The 12,997-nt window shown below is 43.5% G+C and overlaps 1 long non-coding RNA gene across 1 annotated transcript in view; it reads left to right on the top strand.

Annotated features, from left to right (window-relative positions):
* The window catches only part of LOC110125913 (uncharacterized), a 129,942-nt gene extending 118,081 nt beyond the window's left edge, over positions 1-11,861 (top strand). The window contains exons 3-4 of the long non-coding RNA XR_011491394.1: positions 9,434-9,668; positions 11,618-11,861. This is a non-coding gene — a long non-coding RNA (uncharacterized lncRNA). The remainder of the gene's footprint in view (positions 1-9,433; positions 9,669-11,617) is intronic.
* Positions 11,862-12,997: the final 1,136 nt, after the last annotated feature.

The following is a 12,997-nucleotide window of genomic DNA, read 5'->3' as shown; positions in this document are numbered from 1 at the left end:
TCCTGGGGGAGGCCTGGGTCAGCAGTGGCCTGCCGCGGGGACTGGGGCTCTGGTTGCAGCAGACCTGGGTCACCCAGCGTGTGGCAAAGTTGTCTTGGAGGAGGCTGCCTTTAGCCCCACCATAGAGCCGCCAAGCAGATGACCCACAAACTGCAGAACAATTATACCAAATAAATTCTCACACTGTTAAGAAACTTCTAGGACACACAACAGATTTCCCAACCTGGGGATCTGGCAAAGGGACTGAGAACCCCCAGGGAGTTTGACTTTGGAGGCCAGTGGGATTTGATTGCTGATAATCCTAAACTTCCATAAAACAGTCACATTTCTGCTTCTTTGTTATCAATGCATGAATTATTATACTTGTAAATAAATGTGAGTTTCTTTTCACATTATCTTTTCATTTTTGATGTCTAGTATTAGTAATACATATAACATATACATAACAACACCTACAGAGTTTTGTATCATATAGGACAGTACTGATAGACAATTCATCTTGCAAACAGGTGATGTAAACTTGCAGTGACTATAAACATAATGCTGTGCTATGCTGTGCAGTCGTGTCTGACTCTGTGGGACCCCACACACTGTAGCCTGCCAGGCTCCTCTGTCCATAGACTTCTCCAGGCAGGAATACTGGAGTGGGTTGCATTCCCTTCACCAGGAGATCTTCCTGACCCAGGGGTCACAGCACTGTGAACATATTTTCTCTTCTTTACGATTTTCTTGATACCGTTTTCTTTTCTCTAACTTACTTTATTGTAAGAATACGGTATGTAATACACATAGCATACAAAACATGTGTTAGTAAACTGCCTATGTTACTGGTAAGGTTTGCGATCAATAGCAGGCTATTAGTAGTTAAGTTTTTGGGGAGTCAAAAGTTGTATACAGATTTTTAACTGCATGAGGGTTGGCCTCCTAACCCCTATGTTGTTCAAGGGTTCACTACATAATATATACATACTACATACAAGAATATATTATTATTATAGTGTATACAGAAATATATAACTATATTTATAATATATATATAATATATTGTATAATTGGTATGATGATAATTATAATAAATGAACAATAATTAAAGTCCTGGTGGTTTATATTTTAAGCAGATTTCTCACTGTGAAAGAAATGACTTGTCCTCCCAATAGAGGAATATACATGTTATGTACACATGCAACTTATAGAATGTATTATATAATTGTTATGATACTTGTTAGTTGCTCAGTCATGTCTGAGTCTTTGTGATCCCATGGGCTGTAGCCCATCAGTCTCCTCTGCCCATGGAATTCTCCAGGCAAGAATGCTGGAGTGGGTAGCACTCTGGGGGATCTTCCCTGACCCAGGGGTTGAACCCGGGTCTCCTGCATTGTGGGCAGATTCTTTACTGTCTGATCCACCAGTGAAGCCAGTAATAATTAAGGTTCTAGTGGCCTGTGCTTTAAAACCAGCTTCTCACTGTGAAGGGAATGGTATGATTTTCCATCGGAGGAATTTAGAGCCAGTAGAGTTTGCAGGATGTGGTGATGGATTTGTCTCCCTCTGACTCCAAATGGCTGTCTGAGGAGGCCGTACAAATAGCTGTGAAAAGGAGAGAAGCGAAAATCAAAGGAGAAAAGGAAAGATATTCCTATCTGAATGCAGAGTTCCAAAGAATAACCAGGAGAGATAAGAAAGCCTTCCTCAGCAATCAATGCAAAGAAATAGAGGAAAACAACAGAATGGGGAAGACTAGAGATCTCTTCAAGAAAATTAGAGATACCAAGGGAACATTTCATGCAAAGATGGGCTTGATAAAGGACAGAAATGGTATGGATCTAACAAAAGCAGAAGATATTAAGCAGAGGTGGCAAGAATACACAGAAGAACTGTACAAAAAAGATCTTCATGACCTAGATAATCACAATGGTGTGATCACTCACCTAGAGCCAGACATCCTGGAATGTGAAGTCAAGTGGGCCTTAGAAAGTCATCAGTACAAAGCTAGTGGAGGTGATGGAATTCCAGTTGAGCTATTTCAAATCCTGAAAGATGATGCTGTTAATGTGCTGCACTCAATATGCCAGCAAATTTGGAAAACTCAGCAGTGGCCACAGGACTGGAAAAGGTCAGTTTTCATTCCAATCCCAAAGAAAGGCAATGCCAAAGAAAGCTCAAACTACCGTACAATTGCACCCATCTCACATGCTAGTAAAGTAATGCTCAAAATTCTCCAAGCCAGGCTTCAACAGTACGTGAATCATGAACTTCCAGATGTTCAAGCTGGATTTAGAAAAGGCAGAGGAACCAGAGATCAAATTGCCAACATCCACTGGATCATTGAAAAAAAGCAAGAGAGTTCCAGAAAAACATCTATTTCTGCTTTATTGACTATGCCAAAGCCTTTGACTCTGTGGATTGCAATAAACTGGAAAATTCTGAAAGAGATGGGAATACCAGACCACCTGACATGCCTCTTGAGAAACCTGTATGCAGGTCAGGAAGCAACAGTTAGAACAGGACATGGACCAACAGACTGGTTCCAAATAGGAAAAGGGGTACATCAAGGCTGTATATTGTCACCCTGCTTATTTAACTTTTATGCAGAGTGCATCATGAGAAACACTGGGCTGGAGGAAGCACAAGCTGAAATCGAGATTGCTGGGAGAAATATCAGTAACCTCAGATTTGCAGATGACACCACCCTTATGGCAGAAAGTGAAGAGGAACTAAAAAGACTCTTGATGAAAGTGAAAGAGGAGAGTGAAAAAGTTGATTGAAAGCTCAACATTCAGAAAACTAAAAATCATGGCATCTGGTCCCATCACTTCATGGTAAATAGATGGAAAAACAGTGGAAACAGTGGCTGACTTTATTTTTCTGGGCTACAAAATCACTGCAGATGGTGATTGCAGCCATTAAATTAAAAGATGCTTACTCCTTGGAAGGAAAGTTATGACCAACCTAGACAGCATATTAAAAAGCAGAGACATTACTTTGCCAACAAAGGTCAGTCTAGTCAAGGCTATGGTTTTTCCAGTGGTCATGTATGGATGTGAGCGTTGTACTGTGAAGAAAGCTGAGCGCCGAAGAATTGATGCTTTTGAACTGTGGTGTTGGAGAAGACTCTTGAGAGTCCCTTGGACTGCAAGAAGATCCAACCAGTCATTCCTAAAGGAGGTCAGTCCTGGGTGTTCATTGGAAGGACTGGTGCTGAAGCTGAAAGTCCAGTACTTTGGCCACCTCATGCGATGAGTTGACTCATTGGAAAAGACCCTGATGCTGGGAGGGACTGGGGGCAGGAGGAGGAAGGGACAACAGATGATGAGATGGCTGGATGGCATCACCGACTCGACGGACATGACTTTGAGTAAACTCTGGGAGTTGGTGATGGACAGGGAGGCCTGGCGTGCTGCAATTCATGGGGTTGCAAAGAGTTGGACACGACTGAGTGACTGAACTGAACTGAACTGACTCCTGAAAGCACGTCTCATAGAGCCCAAATTACGGTGAGCAAAGCTGGGCCCATGGAGGATGCTGCGAGCTCTCGGCACAAATCCAGGCTATTCATGTTGCTGCAGAGCCTTACTGAACCAGGGTAGGTGAAAATGAACTGGTAACAGTGTCTGTTCTAATTTTACCCCCACCCCAACCCTTCACACGTGTACAATGCAGCACAGTTTAGAAATGAATGGGATTGTGGCTTCTATTCACTGAAAGCCAGGAGATGAGCAATTTCCTCCGTGTTGAGGACACAGAGCTGGAGAGATTCAGAGGGCGGTTGGCACTACCAGCTTCCCTGTTAGCTAAGCTTAAAAACTGATAATCCTTGCTCATCACACCTACAGTGCTGATTGCACAAAAATTAGCCAAGGCAAGACTGTTTTAAATAATCTCTGGGAGCACTATATAAATTATTGGAGGTCAATAATCTTCGAGTTCCCACTGGACAAGATTAAGTAATCCACCTGGATAACTGATTTATTCTGCCACTTAGGGAAACAATGATCAATTGCAAAATGGCTAAATCCTTCATTCTATCCTTTCTTGGCACCCACTTCTGGTCCATTGTGGCTTGCAGTTTCTTTGTCTAAGAGGTAGGGTCTATTCCCTCACCCCTTGAATCTGGCCTGGCCTTGTGACATAGTTCGGTCAATAGAAAGCCCTGGAAGTGATGGTGTGCCAGGTCTGAGCTGAGGCCATAAGAGGTGATGCAGGCTTCCACTTTCTATTTCTTGAACTATTTCCAGATGCCACATAAGCAAGCATGGGCTGTCCTGGCGGGTGAGGGGGGCCATCCTCCATTAGCCAGCCTCTAGCCATGCCAGGAGCCAATCAGGTAACTGTCTGCAAATTTTTGAGTAAGTGTGGTCTAGACTAGGTGAGCTGCCCAGCTCAGCTCAGGCTAACCATTATTGACTTGAAACATCATGAGCTTAATAAATGGCTGCTTTTAAAGTTACTAAGATTTGAGGTTGTTTGTTACACAGCAATACAGACTGATACAAACATCTTGTAGAAAGCTCTTGCTTTTGTTAATAGTCAAAGACTGTTTCTAAATATGCACTTTTACCAGTGTGCATGCAAGTTGGGAAGGGTAAATATTGAAAGAGAAGTCAGAAACTTGGGTTCTGCCAGCTCTTAAGAGTTTTGAAATAGCCCAGGAGTTTCTAGAAAGGTCGTGACATATATTTAGAAATTTGTCTTCTGGATCCATCAACACCTCTGCCTCTAGTTTTGGTTTATCCCATATATTCAGTTATAAAAAGAATGTAATGAAATAAATAGGCATTGTCATGCTGATAAGAATGTGAATAGACATGATGATCATTTTTATTAATTACATAAATATTTATTAAAAATACTCTGCAATCAGGCACTGTAATAGGTGGTAGGGTACAGTATATGTACAACTTCTGTGTTAAGCAGTTACACACAATTTTTTAGAAGTAACAAACAAAACCTTAATTGTGAAACTGGCTCATATATAAAAATAAAGTACCGGAAAGGAATTTGACATTATCTATCAATGGCTTTAAGTCATTTTTACTCTTAGGTACAACGATTTCTATTCTGAAAATACAAAATGAATAACCAAAATGAAACTCTTATTCACAAAATATTCTTCTCTCTATGTAAGTATGGGCTTCCCAGGTAGCGCTAGTAGTAAAGACCCCACCTGTCAATGCAGGAGATGTAAGAGACATTGGTTCGATCCCTGCATCTGAAAGATCCCCTGGAGGAGGACATGGCCATCCACTCCAGCATTCTTGCCTGGAGAGCCCCATGGACAAAGAAGCCTGAGGGGCACAGCCCAAGGGGTTGTGAATAGCCGGACATGACTGAAGCCACTTAGCACACGTATGTAAGTATAGATGAAATGTACTAATTACCAACAGCAATTAGTTATCATATGTCCACTAGCTGGAGTGCTGCACAGCCATGAAACTTATATTTATGAAGAATTTGTTATAAATCATGTTTATAACAAAGTCATTATGACATGTGCTCAATAAAATACAGAATGCAAAAATGCATTTGCAGTAAACTTGAGTTTAAATAACAAAGTAAAGATTAGGAAAAATACTCTAAATATTTATAGTGATTTGGACAAACAATGGGAAAGAAGAAAGGAAATTAACATTTTTGATGATGTATTATATATTAAATACATATGTATTTTATATATATATATATATGTATTATGTCCCTTAACATCAAAAGTTACTGTTAATTAAAAAAAAAATAAAAACAGTGGTTGATGGCTTGGCAGTGGTGGCCCTTTTCTCCATTCTGAGTTCTCTCCTGCTCACCACAGGGGTGAAGATAGTGGCTGATGGCATCCTTCGTTTGCCAACAGGGCAGGCAACAATTTTTAAGATCATGGCTGAACTGATCCCGCATGGCGTCTGAGACTGGGCCCTAAAAGTCAGTATATTGTAACTCCTCTCTGGCACTGTCTCTCTGGGACGTGCACATTGGGCGCTTGCAGCCTGGAGTTGTGGAGCTGTATGTTAGGGCAGGTGGACGCCATGGAGACGGATGTGTGAGGAGCCCTGGATTCTGTTTGCAGCTGAGCCAGCAGTAACTGACACAGCTTGAGAAGGCCAGAGCACTGTGCTTGGGAAGGTCCCCGTGGTCTGTCAGGATGGAACTGACTCTGGGTTGGTTTTTTTTTTTTTTTTTAAGAAGTCAGCATCAGAATTTCTCAAGTTATTCAACTCCTCTGGAGGTAGGTTTTAACCAGTTTCAAGAGCTATAAGCCCACAGGAATGCAGAACTCAGTTCAAAACACACTATAAACTGACTCATTTTCACGAGACTATTAAAAAAAAGTTGAACATATGCTTCATTTTCTTAGAGCTTCCAAAAACAATAGGCAAGTCTTTCAAATGGAGCCATGTGTGTGCAGAAGATCTGTCTGGAATCCAAATCCGTCCCTGATGTAGTTAGCCTAAGGAAAATTCTTTTGTTTCATTGAACCTGGAGGCAAAGAAAATTGCTGGGTTAGAGAAACAGTCTTCGGTCACAAGGTTGGAAAAGTAATATCGGGCAGAGATGATTAGGTAAATTAGGTCAGCTTTTCCCCTCAATAACTTGGCCATCTTCCCTTCTAGGTCTTGATTGTACAAAAGGTACAAGTGACTTCATAGCTGATGAATCCTGAGTGGTATGAAGGGACAGGGAGATATTGTATACCAAGAAGCCAAATAGTCAGTTATGTTCAGATTATAAAGAAATTGTCAGAACTGGAAGAGTTTTTAGGGATGCTGCAGTTAAAGCTCTTTGTTTCTATGGGTGGGATGTTGGAAGCACAGTCAACCAATGTGATTTACAGAACTGGTTATACAGTGGGTTTTCGTGCTGGGTCATGTAAAACTCTTTGCGACTCCACGGACGATCGTCTCCCAGGATCCTCTGTTCATGGAATTTCCAAGCAAGAATAGGAGTGGGTTGCCATTTCTTCCTCCAAGGGATCTCTAGGAACCAAACTCGAGTGTCCTGTGTCTCCCACATTGGCAGGCAGATTCTTTACCACTGAGCCATCTGGGAAGCCCATGGTGAAATGATAGTGGTCAGAATTGGCCAAGAGGAGAGGCACAGAAAAGTTATAGGCATGACATTTCACTGTCCTCTGCCTGTGGACTCCTGGGAGCAGCACTGACTTTCCCAGTAATGATGTGGCAACATTCACAGAGTATTTTGAACCAGAGGAGCCCCCCTGAGCCTTGTTCCCAGAGTTTTTATTGGGGTCAAATGGCCCACAGTGACCTTGGTCACCTACACATGTTGGACAGCCATGTGGCTGACCTTAGTCTCCCTTCCTGAAATCAAGATGGCGCCCCATGACCCAAGGACCCCCATCCCAACTTACATCATCAGCACAGACTAGCAGGCAAGGGCCAAGGCCCCCAGGTAAACAAAGACTTTTCAGGTAGGATGTTCCAAGGGCTCAGAGGTTACCCCCCAGGAGCTGGGGCAAGTGACAAATCTTTCTTTGGGCAAGGAGGTCCTTCTCTGTACAAGCTCTATCTTTATCCTGGTCAAGTTCACAATGTTCATCCACTCACGTGGCCCAGTTTGGGCGGGTCTCTACTCTTAACAGTCGGGTTTGTCTTCTTTTCCCTTCCTCCGCCTTCTCCTTCCTCTTCCAGAGCTAGAAAACAGAGTCATTCAGGCAACTGCTCTCTTTTGCATTCTACTGACTTCCTGTAGATCCTTGCATCTGTGCCTTTTTTTCCATCCTCATTTTCAAGGTCTCTGTGGGCCATTTGAAGCAGGACAAACACCTAACTGGCCTCTCCTACTCTCTCTCTCCTCCAGTCCACCCTCTGGAGTGTTTAGAGGGACCTCTCTAAGTATCACCAATGGGGGCTTATCCTTCGCTTGAAAGCCGTAGGTGATTTCTACCACCCACAACGTTCAGGCTCTCCTGGCAAACGCAGCCCTGCTTGTTTTTTTTTTTTTTTTCTGGACACTTTCCCTGTCACGTTCTCACCTGTCTTCTGAATAGGATGTTGCTATTCACACAGCCCTGGGTATTTGCTCTTTCCATCTGGATTATTTTCCTGCCTCTCTCATGCCTCTCCAAGGCCCCCTCCCTCTGCCCCTCCACCCTCCGCTCATCAGGCTGGGCCAACCTCCCTGGGCTCAATTAACAAGTCACCTCCCAGGAGAAGCCTTCCTGGCTGTCCCTGGATGCTTCCTCAGTGCTGTAGACAATCCTGCTCTTCTTTTTACCTTGTCCCATGTTTCCAGCCATTTGCCTGATGCAAGGGAGACACTTAGTAAATATTTGTTGGCTTAATTCGCAGAGAACAAATGATACAATTTGCAGCATATCTGACTCCATAGACTAAAGAGGTCTTTTGAGGCTGGATTTGATTACAGGTTGATTCCCAAACATAATGGGATTAGATTCCTTTAAAATTAAAAAAAAATTTTCTTTAAATTTTATTAAAAATTTTTTTTTGGCCACAGTATGCAGTACATGGGATTTTAGTTCCCTGACCAATGATCAAGCCTGTGCCGTTTGCATTGGATGAGTCTTAACTAGAGTCTTTACCAGTGAACTGCCAGGGAAGTCCTCCCCTGTTTTTTTAAAAAATTGAAATATAGTTGAATTGGGCTTCCCTGGTGGCTCAGCAGTCAAGAATCTGCCTGTAATCCAGGAGATGCGGGAGACACAGGCTTGATCCCTGGGTTGGGAAGATCCCCTGGAGAAGGCAATGGCAACCCATGCCAGTATTCTTGCCTGGAAAATTCCATGGACAGGGGAGCCTGGGAGGCTATAGTCCATGGGGTCACAAAGAGTTGGACACAACTGAGTGTCTAAGCATGTACACATACATATACACACATACACACACTCAGTTTTATATATATGTACACACAGTAATATATACTCACATACACATTTTTTCCATATTCTTTCCCATTATGGTTTATCACAGGATATTAAATATAGTTCCCTGTGCTGTACGGTAGGACCTTGTCGTTTATCCATTGTATGTATACCAGTTTGCATCTGCTAATCCCAAAGTCCCAGTCCAACCCTCACCCCCTTCCCTTCCCATTGGCAACCTCGAGTCTATTCTCTACGTCTAATGGGCTTAGATTTCTCATTTTTTCCTTGTTATTGGCCACAGTTTTCATGTCAGATATTTCATTTTAATGTTTGCATCCCGTCCAGCTTCTTCTTTATCCCTACCATAGCTTTTTGTTTTCTGCAGAAATCTTTTCTTCCCTCCTCGAGAGCTCTGCTCTGAAACTAGCAAGTGGCTCGAAGACTTTATCAGGTAAAGCTTGGCTATAAAGCAAATCAAGTACTCCTGGCAAGCTCTGCTTTATGAGAAAATATTTATTATGGTTGTGTGCGCTCTGAAAGCTGGTTATCAGGTACTGGCTGTGTTTTAAATATTGTGTTGTTTTCTCACTGCTGTTTTAGCTGCCGGAAGGAAGCACCAACAGTCTCCAATACTGCCATCCTGTGGCGAAGTGCAATGACAGCCAGGTTTAGGGAAAGTGCTGGTTTGTACCAACCCATGTTTTCCCCTGCTGCATGCACAGAGGAAAGGCCGAATGAGGACGCAGTGAAGAGGTGGCTGCCTGCAAACCAGGGAGAGAGCTCTCACCATAAACTGACCAGGCCGCGTCCTGATCCTGGACTTGCCAACAAAGCTGTGAGAAATGCATTTCTGTTGTTTAAACCATCCAGTATGTGATATTTTAAGGCAGCCAAGGAACACTTAAGATAGCGGTGTATTCCGATCCTGGCTTATCCTTGTGAATCACAAATATTCAGTGGGTTTAAATCATCTTTATTTATTACTGAACTTAATATCAAATTTATTGAAAAGTTAATGATATTTAACTCTACTCAAGACCCTGTAATGATCTTTTGGGAATAGAATCTAAAAAGGAGTGCATATATGTATATGTACAATTGATTCACTTTGCTGTGAGCAGAAACTAACACAGCATTGTAAATCAACTATACTCCAATAAAATTAATTGAAAAAGTTAACGATATTTAATATAATTTAAATTTTAAAGTCACAAGTGTCTGCTGGGATTAGGCATCTTTTAAAAGGAAGTATTCATTTATTTGGCTGCACTGGGTCTTCATTGCAGCTTGCAAACTCTTAGCTGCAGCATCTGGGTTCCAGTTCCCTGACCAGGGATTGGACCCAGGCCCCCTGCATCGGGAGAGTGGAGTCTTAGCCACTGAACCACCAAGGAAGTCCCAGGAGTGGAGTCTTATGGAAACCGAAAAGTGAAGTTGCTCAGTCGTGTCCGACTCTTTGTGACCTCATGGACTGTATCATACCAGGTTCCTCCATCCATGGGATTTTCCAGGCAAGAATACTGGAGTGGGTTGCCATTTCCTTTCCCAGGAGATCGTCCCCACCCAGGGATTAAATCCGGGTCTCCCACATTGTAGGCAGACGCTTTACCGTCTGAGCCACCAGGAAGTCCGTAGAAACTGGATAAGGGGTTAAATGGGAGCCACACGGGTTGATACAGTGATGGCAGACCCAGACACTGATGAGAGGGGCTCAGGAGAGAAAGCTCTGGAAAGGCAGAGGAATAACAAAGAGGGCTCTGGGCTTCCACAGACCTGAGGGAAGGGGTTTGAATCCATTTTACATAAGTCTCTGAGCACCCAACTATTATCTGGGTTACTAATAACATCTTAAGTTTCAGGTCCCCTCCAAATTACAGACTGGATAGACCTGCTCTAAAAATTTCAGTCATGATTCTTGTGTTCAGGTGAGGAAAATCATGGAACCTCTTCCAGAATGTAGTATATATGTGGCTTTTTCCTTTCTGGGCATGATGCAATTCATATAGTACTTCAGAAAAAAATAATGTATTTTATTACTGTTATCAAGTGGAACAATAAAAATTGCTAAGAACTAAGATAAAGGAGTGGGCAGTGGCTTCCCAGGTGGTGCTTGGTGGTAAAAATCCACCTGCCAATGCAGGAGATGCAAGGGCCTTGACTATGATCCCTGGGTAGGGAAGATCCCCTGGAGGAGGAAGTGGCAACCCACTCCAGTATTCTTGCCTGGGAAATCCCATGGACAGAGGAGCCTGGCTGGCTACAGTCCATGGGGTCACAAAGAGTCAGACGTGACTGAGCGACTGAGCTGAAGATAAAGGTAGTCCTAGCTTGAGCCTGAGCATTGTCCACTGCGGGGAATTCTGACGTGTTTGGGCAGATCAGGCTGACAAAAGTGGGGAGGGGGAGTGTTGCCTGAGGAACTTGCTGGAGGATACACTTATTCTAATGGAAGCAGAGATAGAATTACGGAGGAAGAAGACTTAATTGTTTGCTGATTATAACTTTAGCCGATTACTAAGCTTATCTGTGCAGCCAATTTGACTTTGAATCATGTGATGTTGAAAGAACGTCATATAAGGAAATAACACAGTCTCACCTTACGTGTGGTTTGCCAGATATTTCTGGGCACAAGGTAGTGTTAAGCTTCCTGGCCTCCTTTTCACTGGGTGGAGCAATGGGGTTAGAACCGCATGTGAGCTGTGAGGACAAGTGGATGCTAGCACTCAGGGCTGAAGCATCAAATTGCAAGTTTGAGATCCTTCTGAGCTCTTTTTCTCTTTACAGTGACTGCCAGAGTTCCAGGCTGTGGCTGTCCCATGAGTCTGGGTTCCTGAAGCAGTTGGAGGAGGAAATGGCAGCCCACTCCAGTATCCCTGCCTGGAAAATCCATGGTCAGAGAGCCTGGTGGGTTGTCCATGGGGTTGCAAAAGAGTGGGAAAAGACCTAGCGACTGAGCACACACTGAAGCAGTGTGGTGAACATAGACCCACCAACTCACAACAGTCACACGGTAAAAGCAACAAATAAACATTGGTGGGTTTTTATATATATATATATGTAAGTTTGTGTTTCTTTTTAAAATCACGCATTTATTTTTGCTGCCGCCCTTGGGCTTTCTCTAACTGCGGCGAGCGGGGACTACTTCCTAGTCGGGGTGCAGGGCTGCTCCTTGCGGTGGCTTCTCTTGTTGCAGAGCACGGGCTCTATGACGCACAGGCGTCAACAGTTGCAGCACTTGGGTTCAGTAGCTGTGGCTCATGGGCTCAGTTACCCTGCGGCATGTGGAATCTTCCTGGACCCGGGATCGAACCTGTGTCCCCTGCACTGGCAGGGGGATTCTTAACCACTGGACCACCAGGGAAGCCCACCTTGTGGTTCTGACTGCTGAAATGTGGGGGTTGCTGGTCAGTGCAGCGCAACCTAATCCCTGATGTGACAAGATGAGGTTTTCAGGAATCTTCCTTAATTAAAACATCCCTGTCCGACACCCTTATTTTCAAGCCACACCCAACAGGTAGTGAACCGATCTGCCTTTAAAAAATTCCTCCTTTGCAATTTGTTCACATTCCCTTTGTGATCTTTTCTAGCCTACACATTGTGAGGTTGGGTCAAAGAAAATTTCATACCATTTCTTATACAGTGTGTGTAAAAAATGGAGTTACCTTGTTTCCAATCACTGATAAAAACTTCATGAGCCCCCACCATACAGGATAGGAGTTTGGGAGAGAGAGGAGAGGGTGAGATGGGGGTAGAAAGAATTTTATTTGCTGGTAAACTGTATATGTCTCCTCTGGTTTAAATAACCTCTTTTTTGTATGGTTGCTGGGGGGACGGATGGGAAGGAAGGGATAGTTAGGGAGTTCGGGAAGGACATGTCCACACTGCTATATTTAAAATACATAATCAACAAGGACCTACTGTATAGCACAGGGAATCTGCTCAGTGTTATGTGGTGGCCTGGATGGGAGGGGAGTTTGGTTGAGAATGGATACATGTATATGTGTGGTTGTGTCCCTTAGCTGTCCATCTGAACTATAGCAACATTGTTAATTGGCTATGTGAAAGTGTTAGTTGCTCAACCCGGTCTGACTCTTTGTGACCCCATAGACCACCAGGAGCCCACCCGGCTCCTCTGTCTATGGCATTCTCCAGGCAAGAATACTG

The sequence above is a fragment of the Odocoileus virginianus genome, chromosome 15, assembly GCF_023699985.2.
Source record: "Odocoileus virginianus isolate 20LAN1187 ecotype Illinois chromosome 15, Ovbor_1.2, whole genome shotgun sequence".
NCBI lineage: Eukaryota > Metazoa > Chordata > Mammalia > Artiodactyla > Cervidae > Odocoileus > Odocoileus virginianus.
Note: the sequence above shows the minus strand (reverse complement) of the source record. Positions and strands in the feature narration are given on the sequence as shown.